Source organism: Hyperolius riggenbachi, chromosome 10 (assembly GCF_040937935.1).
Source record: "Hyperolius riggenbachi isolate aHypRig1 chromosome 10, aHypRig1.pri, whole genome shotgun sequence".
NCBI classification, from domain to species: domain Eukaryota; kingdom Metazoa; phylum Chordata; class Amphibia; order Anura; family Hyperoliidae; genus Hyperolius; species Hyperolius riggenbachi.
Window position 1 is genome coordinate 251,214,344 of NC_090655.1, and position 9,902 is coordinate 251,224,245.

Below are 9,902 nucleotides of genomic sequence, written 5' to 3' on the forward strand. Positions count from 1 at the left end.
TATCCACCCCACTACCAAAAAACGTTATACCCAAAAGATATAGCCAATGCATTTAGCTCATACTACAGCTCACTATACAATTTGAACCAGGATCCAAACACAGACCAGCCTTCTAACCTCTTCATTAATCATTTCCTAGATAACTTGAACCTACCTAAACCCTTTCCTGAAGACTCCACTTACCTAAACAAACCCAAACAAATAGAGGAAGTTATCTCAGCTATTAAACAATCCAAATCCAATAAGTCCCCAGGCCCTATGGTTTCACCTGTAAGTATTTTAAATCCTTTTGCCAAATATTAGCGCCCAAGCTCACCTCCCTTTTCAACAAATTCATGGATACGGGAATCATGCCTGCTGAATACACTCAGGCAGTAATATCTGTCATCCCTAAACCTGGACAAGATATGAACAGCCCCTCCAGCTACCGCCCCATCTCGCTATTAAACAACAACACAAAATTATTTGCTTAAGTGCTAGCAAACCGCCTAATGCCTATCCTCCTTTCTCTGATTGCACCGGAACAAGTAGGATTTATTAAAGGGAGACAGGCATCCGCACCAGAAGAATGTTGAATGTTTTGAGATTTGCAGAATCTCGGTCGGGGGCCTTCTCTGTTTCTATCTTTGGATGCAGAGAAGGCCTTCGACAGAGTACAATGGGGATTTATGTCATCTGTCTTAACCAAGTTTGGCATAATAGGACCATTTAAAAAAGCTATATTGGCTCTTTATTCCTCTCCCTCGGCAACTGTAAACGTAGCAGGATTCTACTCTACCAAATTTAATATTAGCAACGGCACTCGCCAAGGCTGCCCCCTATCCCCTTTAGTCTTTTCCCTTACCAAAGAAACCCTAGCTGAGGCAATTAGGTCCAACTCACAAATTACAGGGATAAACATCAATGGGTTATCGCAAAAAATTGGACTATTTGCGGACGACATAATATTAACCTTAACCAACCCCATCCTCTCCCTTCATGCCTCATGGAAAACTATCCAAGACTTCTCCAAAATATTGTATTATAAGCTCAATGAAAGTAAATCCTTACTCCTAGGCCTCCATATAAACGAAAATAAGAAAACAGAGATTGCCCAACTTTTCCCCTTTCAATGGGCCACCAATTCTATTCCCTATCTAGGAATCAATCTTCCTGCCAAATCTGAGGAAATCTTCTCTCTAAATTATATCCCGCTCCTTAAACAAATCACTCTAGATTTTCAAAATATAGCTAAATTCGAGTTGTCTTGGATGGGAAGAATTTCGGCCTACAAAATGCAAGTATTACCAAAAATCCTATATATGTTTCGAACAATAAACATTCCACTACCTAAATCCTATTTCTCCAAACTACAGGCAATTGTCTCAGCTTTATCTGGAATAATAAGAAACACAGGATTTCCCATGACATATTAACCAATCCTACCTACCAAGGAGGCATAGGACTGCCTTGTGTGCAATCCTATTACTGGGCTTCTATTTTAGATCTATCAACAGCATGGTGGTCCTGTACACATAATAAATTATGGCTACAATTAGAAAACAGCTTACTAAAGCAAAATACCAGAGACATCATATTTCAGGCCTTACTAAAACTTCCAATGCCCCAATCAGATTACCCCACAATACAAGCGTCCATACTAGCCTGGACACACCTGCTATCTTCATCCCTACAACACAGCGATACCACAATCTTAACCACCCCCCTAAAAGCTCTCCTATCCATAATACCGGATATAAACATCAGTATCTGGCACACCTTAGGGATTTACAACCTCAACGACATATTAAATCAGGGGAAACTCTACTCTTTTCAAACGCTTCAGAAGAATTATAATCTCCCCCAAGACTAATTATTCTCCTACCACAGAATTTGTCATGCAATCAATCACCGAAAGATCTCCCTACCCCAACTACCTCAATCAATAGTTAGACCCATAAACTCTTCCTCCTCCCAATCTGGAGGTATCCGTATCTGGTACAAAACCCTATCTTGTCAGCTCAGTAAACAACTGAATACATACTGCCTGACTTGGTTGAATGACCTTTCTACACAAATACAACTACACCATTTAATAAAGGCATCTGACATCCGCAAATACTCCAAATGCATGGCACATTGGGAAAACTATCAAAAAATGTTACTTAAATGGCACTATACTTCCAGAAGGCTGGCTCTTTTCTCACCCTCCAACTCGGAACTCTGCTGGAGAAATTGCTCACATAAAGGCACTGTAACCCATATATTCTGGGACTGTCCAAAGATCCAGTCCTTCTGGGAATACATTACTAAAACAATTTAGTTAACATCCAAAACCCCTATTAAAATATCACTTAAATTAGCCTTACTGCATATAGGCCTAGATGAATTCCCTACCTGTTCTCGGCCAGGAATTTCCTTATTGTTAAATACAGCAAGGACCTTAATTGTCTCAAACTGGGGATTAGACACTCCTCCATCTTTCACCCGCCTTCAACAAAGTGTAGAATTTTAATCTGACTATGGAAATTAAATTGAAACCTATAACCAACCCACCTGCTACATCCCATGGTACTCCAATAACATGGCCACCTATTCCCTGAATAAATCTCAACACATTATCACATATTACTGAGCCTAGCTCCCAAAAGAAAGCATAAATCTCAAGACCACTATGTGCATGAAACTACTAGATATTATGATCAAAGATTTACCTGACCTAGGTTAATGTAGGTAAACCTAAATCATACAAGGTTATCGCTATTGAGGACAACTACCTTTTCCTTTCTTTTAGGTTCCGGGATGTTCCCACATGTTTTATATCTTAGACTCCTTATACATACTAATGTTCACCATATATTGGTTTAAGCTAAGTAATACACCTTCGATACCTATAACAAATATCTGTTAGATCCTTAGCATTCTCTTTAAGGGTATCCAGAATATATTGGAAGTTCACATATCATCTACACTTCGGTATATTATTATTGTAGAATAACTGTTGTACTTTAATACGCTGTTAAGTGTTATGAATATAAGATAATATATGTCTCTTCCTATGCATATCTTCTTGTATGTTCAAAAATTACACTAAAAATATATTGTAAAAAAAATAAATTAAAGAAAAAATGCTGTACTTGGCTGAGAAGAGAGAAGCCTCTGGATCCTATAGGGGCTTTCCACATTGCTGCTTGGAGACCCCCCCCCCCCAAAAAAAAAGATTTCTGACAAAGGCTTGTCAGAAATCTGAAGGGGGCTGCCCTCTTCTTCAAGTCTGGGAGTGGCTGTACTGCGCCTGCTCAGTGTAGCAGCACGGAGCCTTTCGTGCTGGTGCAGTACAGCCACTCCCATGCTTGAATTGGAAGACGGCCCCAATCAGTTTTTTGACAAGCCATTGCCAGAAATCTTTGGAGGGTCTGCGGACAGCAACGGGGTAGCAGAGGATGGAGTGTGGGAGGCCTCTGTAGGATCCAGAGGATTGCCTCTCCTTAGTTAAGTATTTCCTTTTTGACATTTTGACCACTGAGGAGTTTTCCTCTTCTGTAACAGAGCAATTTTCACCCATCAGCACTCCTCACTATCTGCAGGCATCCAGCAGCTCACAGCACTGCCTCCTTTCTTTCTCTACTACTGTTGACTTTAGATGTAGCAGCAGCGTGTGTACAGAGCATGGAGCAGCAGTGTGTGTACAGAGCATGGAGCAGCAGTGTGTGTACAGAGCATGGAGCAGCAGTGTGTGTACAGAGCATGGAGCAGCAGTGTGTGTACAGAGCATGGAGCAGCAGTGTGTGTACAGAGCATGGAGCAGCAGTGTGTGTACAGAGCATGGAACAGCAGTGTGTGTACAGAGCATGAAGCAGCAGTGTGTGTACAGAGCATGGAGCAGCAGCGTGTGTACAGAGCATGGAGCAGCAGCGTGTGTACAGAGCATGGAGCAGCAGCGTGTGTACAGAGCATGGAGCAGCAGCATGTGTACATAGCATGGAGCCCTGTGCCCTGCTGTGTGAATGCTTCACTTTCCCTTTCATTAGCAATGTCGGCTGTCCTCATTATTATCTGTATCCAACCTGCTCCTGATCGATCCTGTTGTCGGTGGGTCGGATGGGAAATTGCATTATGTGTACCCAGTATGATGTCTTACCATATTATTATTATACTGTATAGTGCGTGGCTGATGGAAACCTTTCAGGAATCCCCCCTTGAAAATCCTGGGTTTGCCCCTGCAGTGGTGCAGCTGCCAGCAGTAAAGATGTGACATACAATTCAGAATGTAAATCAGAGTGAGCCAGTTAGGAAAGATTTTACAATAAGCAAACACTGACTAAATAATAAATAAGCAATTATCTTCATTCTATTATTTAAAGAGAACCCGAGGTGGCATTGTATTACGTTAGTGGGGCACAGAGGCTGGTTGGGCACACTAACACCAGCCTCTGTTGCCCCATCGTGTGTCTCAAAGACCCCCCTGCTCGCCGCTATACTCCCCGCAGTGCTAGCGACACGCAGCGCGTCGCCAGCACAATGTTTACTCTAGCGCTGTCTGTCAGCGCCGCTCCTCCGCATCGCCGCTACCCGCCCTCGTCTCTTCCCTCCAATCAGCGGGAGGGAAGGGAGGAGGGCGGGTAGCGGCGATGCGGAGGAGGCGGCGGAGCAGCGCTGACAGACAGCGCTAGGGTAAACATTGTGCTGGCGACACGCTGCGTGTCGCCAGCACTGAGGGGGTATAGCGGCGAACAGGGGGTCTTTGAGACACACGATGGGGCAACAGAGGCTGGTGTTAGTGTGCCCAACCAGCCTCTGTGCCCCACTAACGTAATACAATGCCACCTCGGGTTCTCTTTAAGAACAGTTCCTCATTAAGGGATTAAGTGAACATCCCAGTCCAGACAATTTCTCCAGTGATTCTGCCTCTATCTCCCAGTCTGTTGTAAGAAACTGACACTTCCTGTTACTATGGAGCCACATCCATATGGCAGTTCTACATATCCTGCAACTGTATAAATAAAAATACAGTATAATGTGTCTGTAGATTAGGGTGTTTTGCAGTGACAGATGATGATAATAATAATAATAGTCGTAGTAAAAATAAAGGTTGAAGGAGTGCAGGTGATTCCAGAAATCGAGGCTGCAGTTAGCCTTTTCACCACAAGATGGTGATGTCACCTCTGCCAGGTGGAACGCACAGATAGGAAGTAATGAACCCATAGGCAGGAAGTGGTGTTACGCAATAGGAATTGGAGAGAACACGTGGTTGGAACTTAAGAGGTAATCGTATGATTTTTGTTATACCATCAAACAGCAGAATTACCCTGTTGGGCATTGTGCGGGATGTAGGATGGATGTGAGATTGAGCAGCATGTTTAGGTGTCTCTGTATGTGTGTTAGCGCCTGTTATAAATAAAGCTGGTTTTCAGTATAAACAGTAACACTTGTAGCACTATTCTGGGGGTCACAGTGCTTTGGAGCTGCAGCCACTATGGGGATATACAGCAGCCACATTGGAGAATCAGGGAGTCTTGCCCCATCCCTCCTTACAGATTAGCTGCTGCTGCAGCCAGGATATGAGCCCCAGTCTCCTGTGTCAGAGGAGATGACGTTATTCAGCCACTACTACTGTAGCACACGCAGGAGTGGGTTTAGTCTGTGGTGGGTGATATGATTGAATTCTAATCGACCTACATAATATTTTTTATTGAAGAAAAAAACTTGATCTTTAATCTATTCATCAGATCTCAATAAAAGTATTGCTATTATTATTATTTGTCCTGTGTGTTATGAAATTAAGTTTGTTGTCTGGCTGGTGTTTGGGATAGAATACATAGAATACTTCCTAACTGTCCCGATTCACCAGAAACTGTCCGGGGTTTGGAGGTATGGTACCGAGTCCTGCAACAGCCCCCTCTGTGCTAGCATGACCCCCACTTTCCCCATCCTCTGCTCCCCCAGACAGTCTAGCAGAGTGAATGTGCAATGAAAGTTCTCTCACCTCCTCTGGACTGCTGGACTCCAATGATGTGTATATCTCCATACATACTGGAGGATAATGGCAATGCTGGGGGACGCAGGAAAAACATGAATATACTGGGAAATAAATGGCATTACTTGAGTGGGGGACATTACATACTGGAGGATAATGGCAATGCTGGGGGAAACGGGGGGCATGGCGATACTGGGAATGGCATTACTGGGGTGGTGGACATTACATACTGGAGGATAATGGCAATGCTGGAGGACACAGGAAGGATTACTGGGGTGGGGTGATATTAATGTTTGCTACAGGAGAAAATTACTTACGTCCTTTTATGGTAAAAACAACTCGCAGGGTGAAGTGGTTAATGGAGAGGGGGCTTAATCAAACATTTTGCTATGCAGGCTTACTTAGACCGCTGCTAAGTTCTTGCCAGTTTGGCTTCACCCATGAACACCTATGCACTAATGTGTGGCCATGCCAACTTCTCAGCGCAGCAGGTATCAGTGCCATGGATCCTTCAAGGCCCTTTCACACTGAGGTGGTGCGGTAAATTCACTGCAGCCTAATGAAAGTCTATGGGGGAGTTCACACTCCCCACATTTCGGTACGCTGCACCAGAAGTGCCCTATCTAACGCGTGTCCATACCTACATCACCGTGTGGCTCCTGCGGCAATCTACATCGGCCCTGAAGTCATGTAAGTCTATGGTGTCTTTAAAAAACCCGCCGCAGGTTTCAGTGTTGCACATGTGCGGAAGTGAACTTTAACAATACGCTTCTGTGCACATCATCAAATGCCCAACAGGACGTGAGCAACACTTCCTGCTTGGCCGGATGCCAGACAGGGATTATGGCATACTAACATCCCTGAAGGCCTGTTTCTGGCAGTGTGGTGGCCTCAGGAGCCTAGCAATGCCCCTGATCCTATATCTGATAATGTCCCCACCAAGTAATGCCATTTCTTCCCCAGTATAGCCATGTCCTCCTTGTGTCCCCCAGCATTGCCATTATCCTCCAGTATGTAACAAAACCCCCACCCCGGTAAGACCATTTATTCCCCAGCATAGCCATGTCCCCCAGTGTACCCCAGCATTGCCATTATGCTCCAGTATGTAATGTCCCCACACCCCAGTAAAGCCATTTCTTTCCCAGTATAGCCATGTCCTCCCAATCTCCCTTCTCCCCTTTGCTTCTATGCTCCTTGAACAGCAGGTCCATTAAAATGTAACTAAATTCCTCAACACCAATTTCCTACTTGACCCCTTTCAATCTGGATTTTGACCTGCACACTCAACAGAAACAGCCCTTCCTAAGGGCTGAAGGCAAGTTACGCCGTCCTGCTCCTCCTGGGACCTCTCCTTGGCTTTTGATAGTCTCAAATCCCTATAGTCCTTTTGGCATCCATGATCTCACCTTGGAATCAATCTCTTCCTACCTCTCAAATTGCTTCTTCATGACCTCCTAATGGCTTCTTCCAACCCGCTCTCAGTGGGTGTCCCCATGGGCCCTATTTGGTTATCAATATACACTTTCTCAATTGGCAAAGTGATCTCATCTCTGGGCTTCAAATACCACCTTTATGCCGATGACACCCAGATCTAACTCCATACCCCTGATCTCTCCACCTCACCATGCAAAAGGTCCCCTCTTGCTGCCTCCTGACTCTCCACTATTTCTTAAGCTCAACCTAGGCAAAACTGAGCTCCTGATCCTCCAGCCCTGTGCTTCAGCACCCCTTCCAGATATTAATTTCACAATCAACAACATGACTGTCCACCCTGCCTACCAGGCCCACAGACTCTGCCTCCACATCCAAAACATCACCAGATCCTGCAATGTCCACCTTCGCAATATCTTTAAGATCCGCCCCTTCCTAACCCTGACCATACCAAGCTTCTCATCCACACCCTCATCATCTCCTATTTAGACTATTGCAATGCCCTTCTGTCAGGCTTCTCCTTGAACTGCATTGACTACGTTCAATCAGTCATGAATGCGTCAGCTAGACTCCTCAACTGTTCACACCATTCTGCTTCCACATCTCTCCCCTGCAAAGCTTTACACTGGCTCTCTATCTGCTTCAGAATCAGCTTCAAGATTCTGTGCCTGGCCTTCAAATCTGTGTACAAACCTTGCCCTGCCTACATCTCAGAGCTTGTTCATAGATATATTCCAAGCCGCCCCCTCCGGTTCTCCAGTGACCTTCACCTGGCTGCCTTGTGCATTTCCCACTCCCATGCATGCTTGTAGGACTTCTCAAGAGCTGCCCATACCCTATGGAACTCCCTCTCACCTCCTGTCAAAACTTACCTCTTAAAGTTGGCCTACCCACCCTCTACCATGCCATAACTCCCTCCACTGTACACCTATTCTATAGCCATACCTAGAGTGTCCCTACCCCCTTCCCTTAGATTGTAAGCTTTCCGCAGTGTTCTCCCTTCCTTAGTATATCCTACTTGATCATGTACCCTCATCACTTGCACCTTCCCAATGGACAGACTCAGACTTGAATTATAGATCTCTACACCCAGCTCCCAAGTCACATGATCATGTTTCATGTTTTTGTTCTGTAACCTTGTACTATGCTATATCTGCCTACCATTGTATGTATCCGTGTTTATTGTCCAGCCCTGCATAATGTGTTGGTGCTTTACAAATACAATAAACAATACAACATCCAGGTAAATTAACCCTCTCTACTGTGACCCCCTGCTGGACAATAGTGGGTACAACTTCTCTTCTCACAAAACTGTGTGGGCTCATCCCTACTCCTCTGTGTTTGGTCTCTGTGGTACATCTGTCATAACATAACAGACAGCTATGGCACCATACAGACGGAATGCCTAGAAAGAGGAGGACGGGTCGCATGTGTCCTCTGTGGAGGTACTTGACCCCTCAGCTGCATGGGCTGCCTCATTCTCCCCCTCTGCCATGTCACCCCAGGGATGATACATCTTACCCACGCCTTAAAACAGCCCTGCTTCCAATATTACAGTCATACCCTCATATCACCACGCCCCCTGCTATCAGAAGCTCCTCCCCTCTGTCTCCCCTAAGCTTCTATATGTAGATATCAGATGATAGTCCTATGGGTTACAGCTGCCAGTGTGGATTGGAGGAGCACTGTGCTGTATCCAGACATCCTAGTTAGGTAGCCCACTTTAGTTTCTGATGCACTATGGGGGAAAAAAAAATAACTGCACCTACATGTGTAACTACAGGTATGCATTAAAGGATACCTTAGCCCTAATTAAAAACTAAAAATGATGCCCTGTGTGTGATGGCGAGGTGCGCATAGGCTTACAGTATAACCATGTCCTCCCTGTGTCCCCCAGAATTGCCATTATCCTACAGTATATAATGTCGCCCAACCCAGTGCCATTTATTTCCCAGTATAGCCATGTCCCTCAGCAATACCATCATCCTCCAATATGTAATGTTCCCACCCCACTATTGCCATTTCTTTCCCAGTATAGCTATGTGTTGTGCCCCCCCCCCCCCCCGTGTCCCCCAGCATTGCCATTATCCTCAAGTATGTAATGTCCCCCCACCCCAGTAATGCCATTTCTTCCCCAGTATAGTAATTCCCCATGTCCACACTCCAGTTTTTTTACCTTCCCCCACCTCCTTGCAGAGTAGTAAGAGGAAGGATATATATTGGTTTGTAGATAGCTGTCACAGTGTGCTCCAGTCCTCTGCTCCCATTAGCCTCTCTGCCTTGTCTCTCCTCATATCCTCATCCATCTACCACTACCAGCACTGCTGTAACATCACAGGAATGGTAACAGTGGGAGGTGGATGTGAGGAGAGAAGGCCAGCTGGAGAGGAGGCAGAGAGAGGATAGGACTGCAGCACACTGTGAGTATAGTGCACCGTGCATGGCCCTACAATGACAGAAATGGATGCTGGCACAGGTATATTTATAGTAAAATATTGGTAATATTATGTTATCG